The sequence below is a fragment of the Idiotropiscis lumnitzeri genome, chromosome 10 (genome assembly GCF_059441095.1).
Source record: "Idiotropiscis lumnitzeri isolate Australia: NSW breed Sydney's pygmy pipehorse chromosome 10, RoL_Ilum_1.0, whole genome shotgun sequence".
In the NCBI taxonomy this organism is placed as follows: Eukaryota; Metazoa; Chordata; class Actinopteri; order Syngnathiformes; family Syngnathidae; genus Idiotropiscis; species Idiotropiscis lumnitzeri.
In genome coordinates this window covers 21,143,010-21,157,306 of record NC_142400.1, presented here as the reverse complement: position 1 = coordinate 21,157,306, position 14,297 = coordinate 21,143,010, and the positions used below count along the sequence as shown (strand labels likewise).

The following is a 14,297-nucleotide window of genomic DNA, read 5'->3' as shown; positions in this document are numbered from 1 at the left end:
ATTCTTATTTTTATACTTTACCAAATCTTCTCGCGGGCCAGATAATACCTACTTGCGAGCCAGATCAGGCCCGTGGGCAGTATGTTTGACAGAACTGCTCTAAATTGTCCACGTGTGAATGACAATGTTTGTTCATATACGCGCTACGACTAACTGGCAACTATAGTCCAGGGCGTATCACACCTCTCGCAGAAAATCCGTTTGGTTTATGTTTTTTGAAACAGAACATTAATTGAAGTTAAATGAATGTCAGTTACACTGACTTTTGTTCCACATTTGGATTATTCCCACGCTACATGTGCACGCACACATGCACTCGTGTGAGCCAGTGGTCAAAGTCCAAATTCCTCCGCCGATTTTTATATTGCCTTTTTATTTTTATTAGTCCCACAATGGGGAAATTCGAGATTCGAACCCAGGCCTCCTGGGGAGACTGGGTCCTGAACGCGGCGCCTTAGACCACTCGGCCATCCTGGCAGCCGTGTGCCACTTCAGGCCTTTTACTGACTTTTGTGCTATTACTAAAGTTTATAAAAATCTGTGTTTATGCATGTTAGAATAATATTTGGAGGTTATTATACATTTGCCATGACGCAACTTTATTTCAATACATGGTGCACATATCATGTTGAAAAGAAGGGCGGTGGCACTTCTTCAGAAGTGAGTCTGAAGCAAGCAACATCGTGCTAGGTCCTGATAAGAGATGCTGACGTCAAAGTCAGCTGCGACCCACGACGACACACCAATGATGAACCGGACCAAACCAGCTTTTGAGAAGACGAACTGTACCACCCTTGAGTGTAATCTGATTCCCCGATGTTATAAAAGGGAATGTGTGAAAAGCATCGGGGAACAGAAGGAAGATGAAGTTGCCAAATAAACTTTGTTAACCTTTCTGTCTCCACTTGAGCTGTCTGTCTCTCCTTTTAGCTTTCGAACACGATATGTCAAATTGGCGAACCTGACATACAATTGGTCCTTCAGAGCCGTGAACCCAACATACTGGAGGCGTCCAGGAGCGAAGCCGACGACCGGGGACAATCGTGGCCACGACAAGATGAGGATTCTTTCTTTTTTTGGACCTGGTCCTCGACTTTGCTACTGGATGCTGAAAGTTGAAGGGAGGCTGCGGAGAGAGACGTTCAGCTCATCTTGGGTGAGTGTGTGAAGTCCGAATGTGATGAATGAGTGTGATAAATGTGGGCATTTGAAGGGGTACGTAGTTAAATTCTGCGTTAACAGGAGGGCGGACTCCTCTGCAAGTAAGTAGTTAAATTCCGTGGGGATATTGTGGGGACTAGACAGAGTAAGTCTTTAAAACTGTGTAAAACCGTAAGAATACTAGTCAATGTTACGTGAAGAGACAGAGATAGTCTATAACACTGATAGGGGATAACAGGGGTATATCCTCCACGCGCGTTTGAAAGGGGAAAAAAAGAGAAATAAGGGGAAAAAAAGACGAGGGAAAAAAAAAAAAATAAATAAATAAAAAGGGAAAAATAGTGTGAATGAATAAGTGTGTATGGAGGCTTGCAACCTCATTTTGGAACAGGAAATTTAACCGACAACTGTCTGGGAAGCAGAAGCTTGGGAATTACCTAAAACAAAGTAATTGTCAGCCTGTTCAGGGATTGGAGAACAGTTTAGGAAAACATGGGGAAATCAAACAGTAAAAAAGCTAGCAAAAAGGATCCGAAACAACAATTGACGTGTAAGGACTAGAAATTTATAGAAAGCCAATGTCCGGAAAAAGTAAAACATTTAAACTCATGGATAACAAAATATGAATTCACTGGTCAGCTTAGTACACAAAAATACTTACAAAATAAAACGAAGAGAAGAGAGAGAAAAAAAAAAAAAAAAAAAAGAGGTGGAGAAGCAGCTACCAAGCCATTCATAGGTGTGGCTGTGTGTGCGCTGATAGATAACGTTCTGCGAGGCAACATCATTGCAGACATACAACAACAAAGTCTTATGCAAGAGAAAATCTATGGCTAGAAAAAGGAGCTACTTTGACTAATGGCATATATGTCAGTTCAGAGGAAAAAAAAAAAAAAAAAAAAAAAAAAAAAAAAAAAAAAAAAACAATTCTTCCAAAAAATATTTTTCGCAATATTGACACATGTTGACACACATGTCAAACAGGAGGGATGGTATGGTAAGACAAACCAAACCAATTTTATACAACATATGGGTTTTAATTTTTTCTCAAAAGATTTTTTGAAGAGCCTGTATGATCTGTGCTCGACACAATTGTCAGGGAAACATAAGCCCAAAACGAGGACAGTTTCCCCAAGCAACATACACCTTGTGCATTGTAAAAAGTCATCTCAACCCTACCCTATTAGGGGTCTCTCGGTTGACATTAGTTTCGCGTGGATAAAAAATTGAGATTTTGTGTTGTGTAGTTTTGGTTGCACTTAAAGCTGTGTTTCATGCATGTGTCCGAGACCATTACTATGAGTAATTCCAACAGCTCTTCCATCAACATGCCTTTTAGAAGTAATGATGAAATTAACACCTAATGCGGACTGCATTGCTTGGAATGATGTGTACGCTGCGATTAAGGCAACGAAAGATAAGCCTATCTTTTCTACCGATGTGGCAGTGGCTAACTTTACTTGTGTTAATCTCACAGGAACACAAGTGGTGTAAAACAACTGTACTCCAAGCAGGTACACTACTGCCACGCAGCGATGTGTGGTGGTGGTGCGGGGTACTAAACTATTTGATTCATTAAAGGACGCAGTTGGAACTTGTGCATTGGTGTCACTTCTCTTACCAGTGTCTATTTTTCCATCCACAGCAAGGGATATTCAAAGGGCAGTTGAAGCTGACGAATACCCCTATTATTACGCCAGGAAAAGACGAAGTGCTTCCTGGAGGGATGGTGATATGACTTATTTGGATGCAATTGGCCAACCAAGGGGCGTACCAGATGAGTATAAATTGGTAAATCAAATCGCAGCGGGGTTCGAGTCCATTCTTCTTTGGATTACACCGAATAAGAATGTGGATCGAATAAATTACATACACTATAACGTGCAAAGATTGGGGAACTTCATTGAAGAAGGATTTATAGCTATTAAAGAACAATTGGTCCTACGTCGTCCTTCCATCTGGGGTGACGTAAAATTGGTCCAAAAGAACAATTGGCAGCAACATCACTCATGGCATTTCAAAACCGCATCGCGGTGGACATGCTGTTGGCAGAGAAAGGAGGGGTTTGCGCCGTGATTGGTGATCAGTGTTGTACTTTCATTCCTAACAACACTTCTCCGGAAGGGTCCCTCACAAGAGCCATTGCAGGCTTGCGCACCCTGAAGCATAAGCTGAAGGAACACTCAGGTGTGACTACCTCTGCATGGGATGAGTGGTGGAACAAAACGTTTGGTAAATATAAAAATATGGTATTTTCTGTAATGATTTCTATAACAATGTTCACCTCAATCCTTGTACTGTATGGATGTTGTTGTATTCCCTGCATTCGCGTTTTGCTTTTCCGACTTATCTCAACAGCTCTCGCTCCAACAAATTCCAAACGACAGGAAATATATCCTTTGATTAATTACAGAAGTGCTGGTGATGGAGGAGACAGTGATGACCAAGTTGATGACGACGACTGAATTTACCTGGGAGATCCTATTCGTTAATCCAAAACGCTCAAATACATTAAAGTTAAACAAAGAAAAATAGAGGGGTTTACATTTGCTATCAAGCTAATGATTTGATGGAATTAAATCTTTGGAAATTCCATTGATGATAATATTTGGGGCAAATGTAGAATAAACAGGGGGGAATGTTAGAATAATATTTGGAGGTTATTATACATTTGCCATGACGCAACTTTATTTCAATACATGGTGCACATATCATGTTGAAAAGAAGGGCGGTGGCACTTCTTCAGAAGTGAGTCTGAAGCAAGCAACATCGTGCTAGGTCCTGATAAGAGATGCTGACGTCAAAGTCAGCTGCGACCCACGACGACACACCAATGATGAACCGGACCAAACCAGCTTTTGAGAAGACGAACTGTACCACCCTTGAGTGTAATCTGATTCCCCGATGTTATAAAAGGGAATGTGTGAAAAGCATCGGGGAACAGAAGGAAGATGAAGTTGCCAAATAAACTTTGTTAACCTTTCTGTCTCCACTTGAGCTGTCTGTCTCTCCTTTTAGCTTTCGAACACGATATGTCAAATTGGCGAACCTGACATACAATATTCCTAATTTATTCATATACCTTTAATAGCACACTGAGGCGTTGTTATTCTATTATGGGCGTGAAAAACAGTGTGCTGAATGTCTGTGATGATGTGCAGATAAGTGCAAGATGTAACGAGCATGCATTCCCTCCAAGCTCTTTTATTCTGACCTGATGGCACTGTGCACATGGTCCAACATAGACAGTGCGCATGCCTGGACAACTGATGGCTGAATTACAGGTTGAAAGTTGAGCGAGATAGCGTGCAAGGGTAAGCAAGCGGTGTAAGCAGCCAGTCAGATAGCGCTTGGATCAATCATCTTCATCTCCGACAGCTTTCATTTTAGCAGATGTTAAAAGAATGATTTCAGACCTGGAGGTGAATACAATCAATTGCATAGTGGGATACAAAACCATTAGTATTCTCAGAGTTACCAGAAGCATGCTGTGGAGTCTTATTTCTTTTCATTTATTGAGTACGTACTGAACTTAAATTATGACTCAGGAGATAGAGTGGGTCAGCCAGAAACCAAAGGGTTGGGTGTTTGAATCTCGCTCAGTCTGAGCTCTGTCATTATGGCCTTGCCGCAAGTGTTACTCACACCGGTGTATGGCTTTTGGTGAATATTTGGTGGTGGTTGGGGGGGCCGTTGGAGCAGACTGGCAGCAATGCTTCCATCAGTCTGCCTCTGGGCAGCTGTGGCTACACAATGTAGTTTACCTATCACTAGAGCGTGAATGTTGTGTGAGCACATGAATATTGCATCCACTGTGAAGTGTCTTTGAGTGTCCAGAAAAGCGCTAACTGATGCATTATTTTTATTATTACAATGAATCTCAATTTGGAAAAAAAATTATTGGATTTGCTTTCACCGTAACGTCTAAAAATTGGTCTGTTCATTGTTGGTCTATCTGTAAGTTTATGCCTCACATCAAGGCACCAAAACCATTAATTAAAACAGTTCCCGTGTGGCTTAAAGGAGACATATCATTTTGTTCACATTTTCAAATTCATTCTTTAAATGGGAAGTGAAACCCAAAATGTTCTGTCTTTCTTTTTCACTTTCTTCCTTTCAAATTTGTGATATGCAGCCCCACGAGTCGAAACATGGCCTTCTGAATAATATTTCATTTGTCAAATATGAATTAAGCAGTAGAACCCAACCATTTTTATCCATCTCATTGGGTGGCCATTTTGTCATTTCTGTCAACTGAAAATGACATCTCGAGCAATCATGATACAGCTTCAGAAAACAGGTGAGTCATGTTCTTACCACTGTGTCTCCAAAACAGTGAATAAGTCCTCCTCAATTCAAAATTCATTCATCATTCAATAATCAAAACCAATAGTAATAATATTTGTGGTCAAAAGAAAAGCTTTATCATCATTAAGATGTTAATAACTTTCCTAGAGGTAGTGAATTCATTTTCAGTGACCAGACATACAAACATTATATTCTGGCATTCAGTTCCATTGTATAAACGCAAGTGGTAATGACAACACTAGTGACTTATTTGAAAAGAACCCAACATGGTCTGAACAGTGGAGCTTTCACCACAACACATTCCAAGTTTTCTGAGTCCCTGAAAATGTGCAATCCTTAACTAACAACGCAAGCCTGATCTATGAACACATTTTTGAAAAAGACATTGATTTGATGTGTGTCACTGACGCATGGAAGCAACATGAGGTTTTTGTGGTCCCTAAATGAAGTCCTCTGGATACGACTACCTGTAGAGGGCCCAGTGCACCGGCCGAGTTGGTGGTCTAGCGGTGTTTCACCATGAGTCACTAAAGCCGTCTTCTCTGTCCGTACCCAATGTGTCCTCTTTGGAATATCTTGCTTTCAAAATAAAATCCAGGTCACAGATCAATGTAATACTTCTTTATCTACGGACCACCCAAAACCACACTCAGCCTTCATCACAGAGTTTCATAATCTTTTCACTTCCCTCAGGACAACTACATGCGATTTCCATCAACCCGGACACCTGGAGAGACTGGTCCTCGTCCATCTGCGCCCCCTGGTCAGCTCCTCAATGGACCCACTCCAGTTCGCATACCAGCCTGGCATCAGTGTGGATGATGCAATCATCTACCTGCTCCACACTTCACTCTCCCACCTGGAGAAGGCGGGGGGCACGGTGAGGATCATGTTCTTTGATTTTTCAAGTGCTTTCAACACCATCCAGCCCGCCTTATTGGGAGACAAGCTGGAGCAGGCGGGAGTGGCCCACCACCTCATCACATGGATCCACGACTACCTCACAAACCGGCCACAGTACGTGAGGACACAGGACTGTGTGTCTGACGTGCTCCTCTGCAGCACGGGAGCGCCGCAGGGAACTGTTCTGGCTCCCTTCCTGTTCACCCTCTACACCTCGGACTACAAACACAATTCCACAACCTGTCACCTGCAGAAGTTCTCTGATGACTCTGCGATTGTCGGCCTCATCACTGACGGTGACGATCGGGAGTACAGAGGGGTTACGCAGGGGTTCGTGGACTGGTGTCAGCAGAACCGTCTCCAAATCAACGCTGTGAAATCCAAAGAGCTGGTGGTGGATTTCCGCAAGCGTCGGCACTCTCCACCTGCACCAGTGAATATCCAGGGAACAGACGTTGAGAGGGTCTCAACTTACAAGTACCTGGGTGTTCATCTGAACAATAAACTGGACTGGAGCGACAACACAGACGCTCTCTATAGGAAGGGTCAGAGCAGACTCTTCCTACTCAGGAGGCTGAGGTCCTTTGGCGTTCGGGGAACACTCCTCAGGAACTTCTATGACTCGGTGGTTTCATCAGTCATCTTCTATGGAGTGGTCTCCTGGGCAGGAGGAATCTCGGGCCGGGACAAAAAGAGACTGGACAAACTAGTGAAGAGGTCCAGCTCTGTCCTGGGCTGCTCCCTGGACTCTGTGGACTCAGTGGGGGGCAGGAGGATGACGGCAAAACTGTCATCAATGCTGGACAACCCAGCCCACCCACTCAATGACATTCTGAGAACACTCCACAGCTCCTTCAGTGATAGACTGTTACACCCTCGCTGTACCAAAGAGAGATTTCGCCGCTCCTTCCTGCCAACTGCTGTCAGACTTTTTAACAAGAACATTGGGTCAGGCCTACAAACGGGAGGGCATTAGTGCAATTGTGCAGTCCTAGGATGCAATATATACTACTACTGTATTTTCAGCCAATGGTGCACTTAAATATTGACCATTGAAGTATTTTGTTTACCATTACAGTATTCTTATAACAGTGCTTCTATCACTGCAGTATTTCTACCATTGCAGGACGTTCACTATTACAGTACTTTTATCCTTGCAGTATTTCCTATCATTGCGGTACTTTTACGATTACAGTACTTTTACCATTGCAGTACTTTTACCATTGCAGTACTTTCATCATTGCAGTATTTTTCTATCGTTGCAGTACTTTTACTATTACAGTACTTTTACCATTGCAGTATATTTTATCATTGCAGTACTTTTTACCATTACAGTACTTTTATCATTGCAGTATTTTCTATCATGCAGTACTTTTCTATCATTTCAGTACTCTTACCATTACAGTACTTTTATCATTGCAATATTTTTATGATTGCAGTATTTTCAATCATTCAGTAGTTTTTTTCATTACAGCGTTTCCCCCTCTGTATAATGGACAGGCATTAGGAGTGTTTCCTTACACTTAGATACGTTTATACTGTGTATATTTGCATGCTTTTTATGAATGTCTGCTGCTAATGTTATACATTAACGGCTACATTACGCCGCCGACTCTGTGTGATCTATATCTTTGCTGCTGAAACACCTCAAATTTCCCCATTGTGGGACTAATAAAGGACATCTTTATCTTTATCTTTACCCACGGCCTCAACATGGGAATCACAGACAACACAATGGAGGGAACCCTCAAAAGCAAAAATAACCCACAGGCCACGCACGTGCTAACCCTCAGGCAGGGGGCGCGGAGGGTAGGTAATGGTTGGCCAATACCGGGTACATAGCCATTAGGTGCTGAAAGACACGCGGCACCAAAAGAGAGAGTGATATGCCGAGGGATGAGGGCACGTACGCCACCTGCACAGCAGACACAAGGGGGAGTGCGAAAACCCCTCGTGAGGAGCCAAAAATGCTGCAGGCTAGGAGAGAGGAAGCGAACGCAGTCGTCACCAACTGAGGCACACAGCGATCATCAAGGGATGACCACTTGCAAAACCTGGCAGCAGAATTGCCAATACAAAGAAAGACCAAGCACAAACCAAGCAGACTAAGACACAAAGCGGCATAGACAGCAACCAGCAAAGCAAGACGAACAAACAGAGGAACCAGCAACCTCACCTTTTGCAGCGCGAACGCTCAGGGCCACGAACACAGAATGCCACAGGACGTCGGTCACAAGAGCCCCAGTGATGGAAAAATATGGAAAAATTGACAAAAAAAAAATTGAAAGAACAGCTTTGTTTTGCAAGGAAAAGCGTGAACGTGTGGGATGCATGCCAACTATTTTCGCGGGCAAAAGCACAGTAATCAACTTGAACTGGGGCGCAATTTAAATTACAGTCCTCTTGCACTTTTGTGCAACCCTGATAATTCCTGTTGTCAAGCTATATTAAAGTATTTCCTGGTTATGATTGGCTGAGCAAGTGTACTAAAAGTTGAGGTATCTCTGAAAGTCTTGAATCTGGAGCTGCATTGGCAAAGTTGAATGTTCTTAAAGTCCCAGCTAAGTGGATATAAAATACCTTTACAAACCACACAGAAAAGTGTTGTTAACAATCCTGCCAAATTTGAGTCACTTAAAATTCAAGATGGTGAAAAATGTAGACTTTTCCCCAGGTCTCAGACATGGTTGTTAAATAGGCTGGAACACTATGAGGCGCCGTTCGGGACATAATTCAGGAATAGCTCTCACACTCACTATTGAAATGCGCTCATACACATTACTGAAATGCGCTCATACACATGGGTGAAAATGTCGCTCATACACATGGGTGAAATGCGCTCATACACATGAGTGAAAATGTTGTCGCTCATACACACTAGTGAAATGCGCTCATACACATTACTGAAATGGGCTCATAAACACCAGTGAAATGCGCTTATACACGCTAGTGAAATGCGCTCATACAAACAAACACTATGACAAGCTCGCTTAACAATCCAACATTTAAAAAAATTATAATTTATTTAACATTTAATGGAAGGGCGCCACGGCGATCGAGTGGTTGGCACGTCTGCCTCGCAGTGCAGAGATCCAGGATTCCAATCGGGGATGCGGCCATCCTGTGTGGAGTTTGCATGTTCTCCCATGCCTGCATGGGTCCTCTCTGGGTCCTCTGGTTTCCTCCCACATTCCCAAAAAAAAAGTCTCCTACCACACCGTCGAGTTTCCTCAATAACCATGGTGCTTGGTTCTTTACGCTGGGAGGCTCACCATCAATGCACAGGAATCTTCAATGAAGTTTTAATGCTTCCATAAGACATGACCTGTTTATTATTATAATTATTTATTTATTTTTACCTAGATATTTGTTTTTCGTCTCATTTCTTTAGAAAAAGCTATATTTGTCTGCAAAACAAATCGATGTCGAACCATTTTAGATAATAATACAATATTACACAATTTTAGGTTGCAATTTCATTTAATAAAACATTGACAATTATCTTTTGAAACACCATGTATGACGCACTTTTCATTTGTTATTCAACAAGCAAAACAGTGGCGATCAAAGTCGTGCCAACTAAATGACATCTCGTATGCATCTGACTGCAATAGTAACTAACATTCAAATTTGCAATTACAGGTAATGGAAATGACTACTGGTAACCTCGATTCCCCTGCATTTCAGTCAGAATACCTCGAACATCATAAAAAGCAAAACGCTGTGTATTATTTCTCATTCTAAACATCTAAAGAAATACTGTATAATGGCCTGGCGACATTAGCATAGTTTATAGCATATAGCATAGCTTAGCTCGTCTGCATCAAGTGAGTTACGCGCTTTCCGACGCCGATACAGATCAAAATAAGGCTGTCTCCGTCCCACGGTCACAGCTATTCCTGAATTATGTCCCAAACGGCGCCTCATAGAACACGCCCTTCTTGACTCCTACCTGTCATTCAAAGTATGTTCTTACACTATGTGCTCAAATGTCTGTTGTCACATACAGTATGTCTACGTGTTTCGCTGTGTTGAATAAACAGTTACCGTTCCTTCATGTGTCTCTGTTTTGTGGAACTACACACCGAGACCATGATCGCGACGTCCAGAAACCTGGTTGCCCATGAGCTGCCCATGAGCTAACATACTAAACTTATTGACTTAATTAGCTTTCTGTCTCTCACATGGACTGCTAGCAGGGGCATCCAATTTGCCACTGCCTCCACACAACAGAGACGCAGCATCCCTAAAAAACACAAAACATTTTAGGGAAGATGCATTTTTAGCTTCTTGTCAAACTACATACTGTAATAGTAGAAAAGGGCCAAGTTATTACCACTGGGTAAGTCAAAATTGTGGCAGATCGAAACGGATGAAATGAGGGCACTCAGTATTTCCATAAAGGGGGATATATTTTTAACGGGTGATAGATCTGGCATGTTGGCAGACCAGTCGAGCACTCACACTCTTTTCGCATGCAGCCATGATAATGTAATGTGCTGAATGTGGCCTGGCGTTGTATGTATCTTTCAGCATGAAATGTGTCGTCAAAGATGTGCGCTAACACAGATGTTGGCTTTTGAATTTACGGCAATACTTGAAAACAGCTCACCTGTTTTCTGAGTTTGAGCCGTGATTGGATACCTGAGCCCCTAGGCACTTGTTTTCAATAATCAGCGAGGGGCAAAATGGCCACCACCTGAGAATAAAAGTACTAGTTGGATTTTGCGACTTAATTCATATTCCACAAACATAACATTGAGCACAATCCCGTGTTAAAGGTAGTGGGAACACACATAGAACACATTATTGTAAAGAAATATTTGACTTGACTTCCCCTTTCACACAAATCACTCTGTGGTTCACTTGCAAAACTCTAAAGGCTCATTTATTGTTTTTTATTTATTCTAAAGCCACTAATTGACCTACGTCTACCTGTCCCTCACACAATGGACAAACAGAAGGACAAAAGGTGCCATCAGAATCAACCAAAATGAATAAGCTCTTAGAATCCAGGCCAAACATGTTCCAACACCCCATGTCTCTCTCTGGAGCACTTAGCACTTGCTCTCTGTCTCTCTTCTTCTTTCTGTCTCCTCATCTTGGCTCCCTTTATGCCCTCTGTCTTTTTCTCTACATTTTCTTAGTCTTCCTCACTTGGCACCCTCTCTCGTCTGTACCACGCTGCACCTGACTACCTACTCAGGCTTGAAACTTTAAACACATCAGCTTCAGCCTGTGCTGCAAGAGGAATACCAATATATTCACACACACACACACCCACGGACACCCCCACGCGCACGCGCATACACACGCGCACACGCACGTAACACGGTATTCAAATGTCCGCACTTACTACTGTGAGCACGCTCACATGGTGCTTGTGTATTTCAGAGAAGGCATCCATGGCGCTGGAGCGAAAAGGAGGCCAAAAAACGGAAGAGGGGGAAAATGACGCACACAGCACAAAGCACTGTTTTTTTCATCCAAAATAACACAACCTGCATGTGCTGCTTACGTCAAAAGAATTTTAAGCGGCTGACTGTAAGCCCTTTAAGACTTCTTCTGTGTTGGAATATGTGTGCATGAACACACTCATGCACACAAATGCCTTCCCACGACAACTCCTCGGTTGCCTTAGCCTCTGTAGGCCACCTCTCAAATCTCCTCGCCTCTCGTCTTCCTCACGTGTTAATTCACACATCTGATCACACCATCAAAGGCACATTAGAAAGCTCAGTGTTGCCCAGCATGATCCCCTTATGCCTAGGGCACATCTTTCCCTCCACTCCAGGGGTAATCGCATGATTCTCTTTGTCTGAGTCCATTGTTTTTATATGACCAAAGTTCTCATTGTATTTCACACCACAAGTACGTAAGTGCATCATGTAAAAATGTTCTTCGTTCTACATTGCCAGTATTAATTGTGTGGCTATTCAATACAACTTAAGGGATACTTCACTAATTATGTAATTTTCAGTAGTTTTAAAAGTTGAAGCGGTCATCCAACTGCGATAGTCCATTTTTCCAAAAGCTCGATTTATGCATTTTTTGAATCGGAAAATTATATTGGCTTGCATTTTTAATTTTATCAATCTGTTTTGGAGAAATCAATACAAAAGTAAAGATCTTTAAACAGCCCATACGAATTGAGCATTATGGCCACAACCCCTCTCCTACAACGATGCCTTGGAGTGAGTCACCGGAGAGACCCAACACAATTCGTCCAGTCAAGTCATACATAAGTAAATACGTCGCTAATGATGTAAAAATAATTCATGCCTGCCTGTAGTTGATTCCATATTACAATCCAATATTATTGTATATTTCACACACACACACAAACACACACACACCCCCACAAATAAATACACACATACATTGTTGTTTTCAATAAATTATATATATATATATATATATATATATATATATACAGTGAAACCCCGCTACTTCGCGGTTCACCTTTCGCGGGTTCAGTGCTTCGCGGGTCTAAAAAATATTCGAGGGCATTGTAGTTTCGCCGAGCGGCACAAGGGGGCGCTGAAGCGGTTAGACGGCCGGCGTGCGCCGAAGAGGAGAGTGGACGAAGAAGAGAGTAGACGAAGAAGAGCAGGTTCCCCCGGACACGATTGGTGGCGACGTTTCGCGCGGTTCGGACCGTATCAGAGCTCCGGCCGGCGTGCGTGGCAGTTAAGCCGTAGATGAGCACCTTCCCCGGGCACGGGCGGTGCCAAGCGGCCCCTAAATTTAACCGAATGGAAGCTCCCGAGGAGGAGGGCATGCTCGCGTCACAGTAAGCCGAAGAGGAGCACCTTCCCCGGGCACGGGCGGTTCCAAGCGGCCCCTAAGTTTAACCGAATGGAAGCTCCCGAGGAGGAGGGCATGCTCGCGTCACAGTAAGCCGAAGAGGAGCACCTTCCGCCCGGGCACCGGCGGAGCGCGAGGCTGTCAGTTATGAATGAATAAATAAATGAAGAATGCCACCTTTCATTTCACAGTCATGATCCGTGCCTGTCACGATCCGTGCCTGTCACGATCCGTGCCTGTCATGCCGCGTGTGTTTTTGTTTTTTTAGCTGTGTGGGCGTTCCTCCAGCGATCGCCTCGTCAGCTGCTGCGAGACGCGCTGATTACACTGACTATATTGTGATTATAATAAATATCTTTGTATCACCACCTTTTTTCCCGTGTCTGCGTTTGGAGAGTCCTGTTCAATCCTCCAGCTCTGCTGGAGGATCATAACATTCACAGGGCACACCGGACGGCGTACCAGCAGGTAAAAGTCGAAGTAATTAAATAAATAAAAAAATAATGGCTGGGGAATAAAAAAATAAGTTTTAATAATAATTTTTTTTTGTTATAACATGAATTTCACTCTCTCTCTCTCTACCAGTATATATATATATATATATATATATATTATTTATTTATTTTTTAAGCATTTTTGAAGGTGTGCCGCTACTTCGCACCTATATATATATATATATAATAATATATATATATATATATATATATATATACAGGTGCGAAGTATATATATACACGGTGTTTTTTTTTGTCTTTTTTTTTTTTTTTTGAAGGTGCGACGCTACTTCGCGGATTTTCAGTTTTCGCGGGTGGTCTCGGTCCCCATTAACCGCGATAACCGGGGGTTCACTGTATATATATATATATATATTTATATATAAATGACATCATTTTTGGGTATATATATATATATGTATATATATATATATATATATATATATATATATATATATATATATATATATATATATATATATATATATATATAAGACCATTGCTAAAAAAATAAACCAAAACTCTCCAAACCAAACTGTAGGACTCAGTAATGAGAAGCTCCCCTGTTCTTGTGAATCGCTTCAAAAATCTGCTTGGGCATACTTGATGCGAGTGTTTCCAGGA

General features: G+C 42.4%; 1 long non-coding RNA gene across 1 annotated transcript; it reads left to right on the top strand.

Annotated features, from left to right (window-relative positions):
• The first annotated feature begins 557 nt into the window (after positions 1–557).
• LOC148329645 (uncharacterized) lies at positions 558–4,153 on the top strand. The gene is made up of 2 exons (XR_015845640.1): positions 558–1,156; positions 2,807–4,153. It is a non-coding gene; the product is annotated as an uncharacterized LOC148329645 (long non-coding RNA).
• Positions 4,154–14,297: the final 10,144 nt, after the last annotated feature.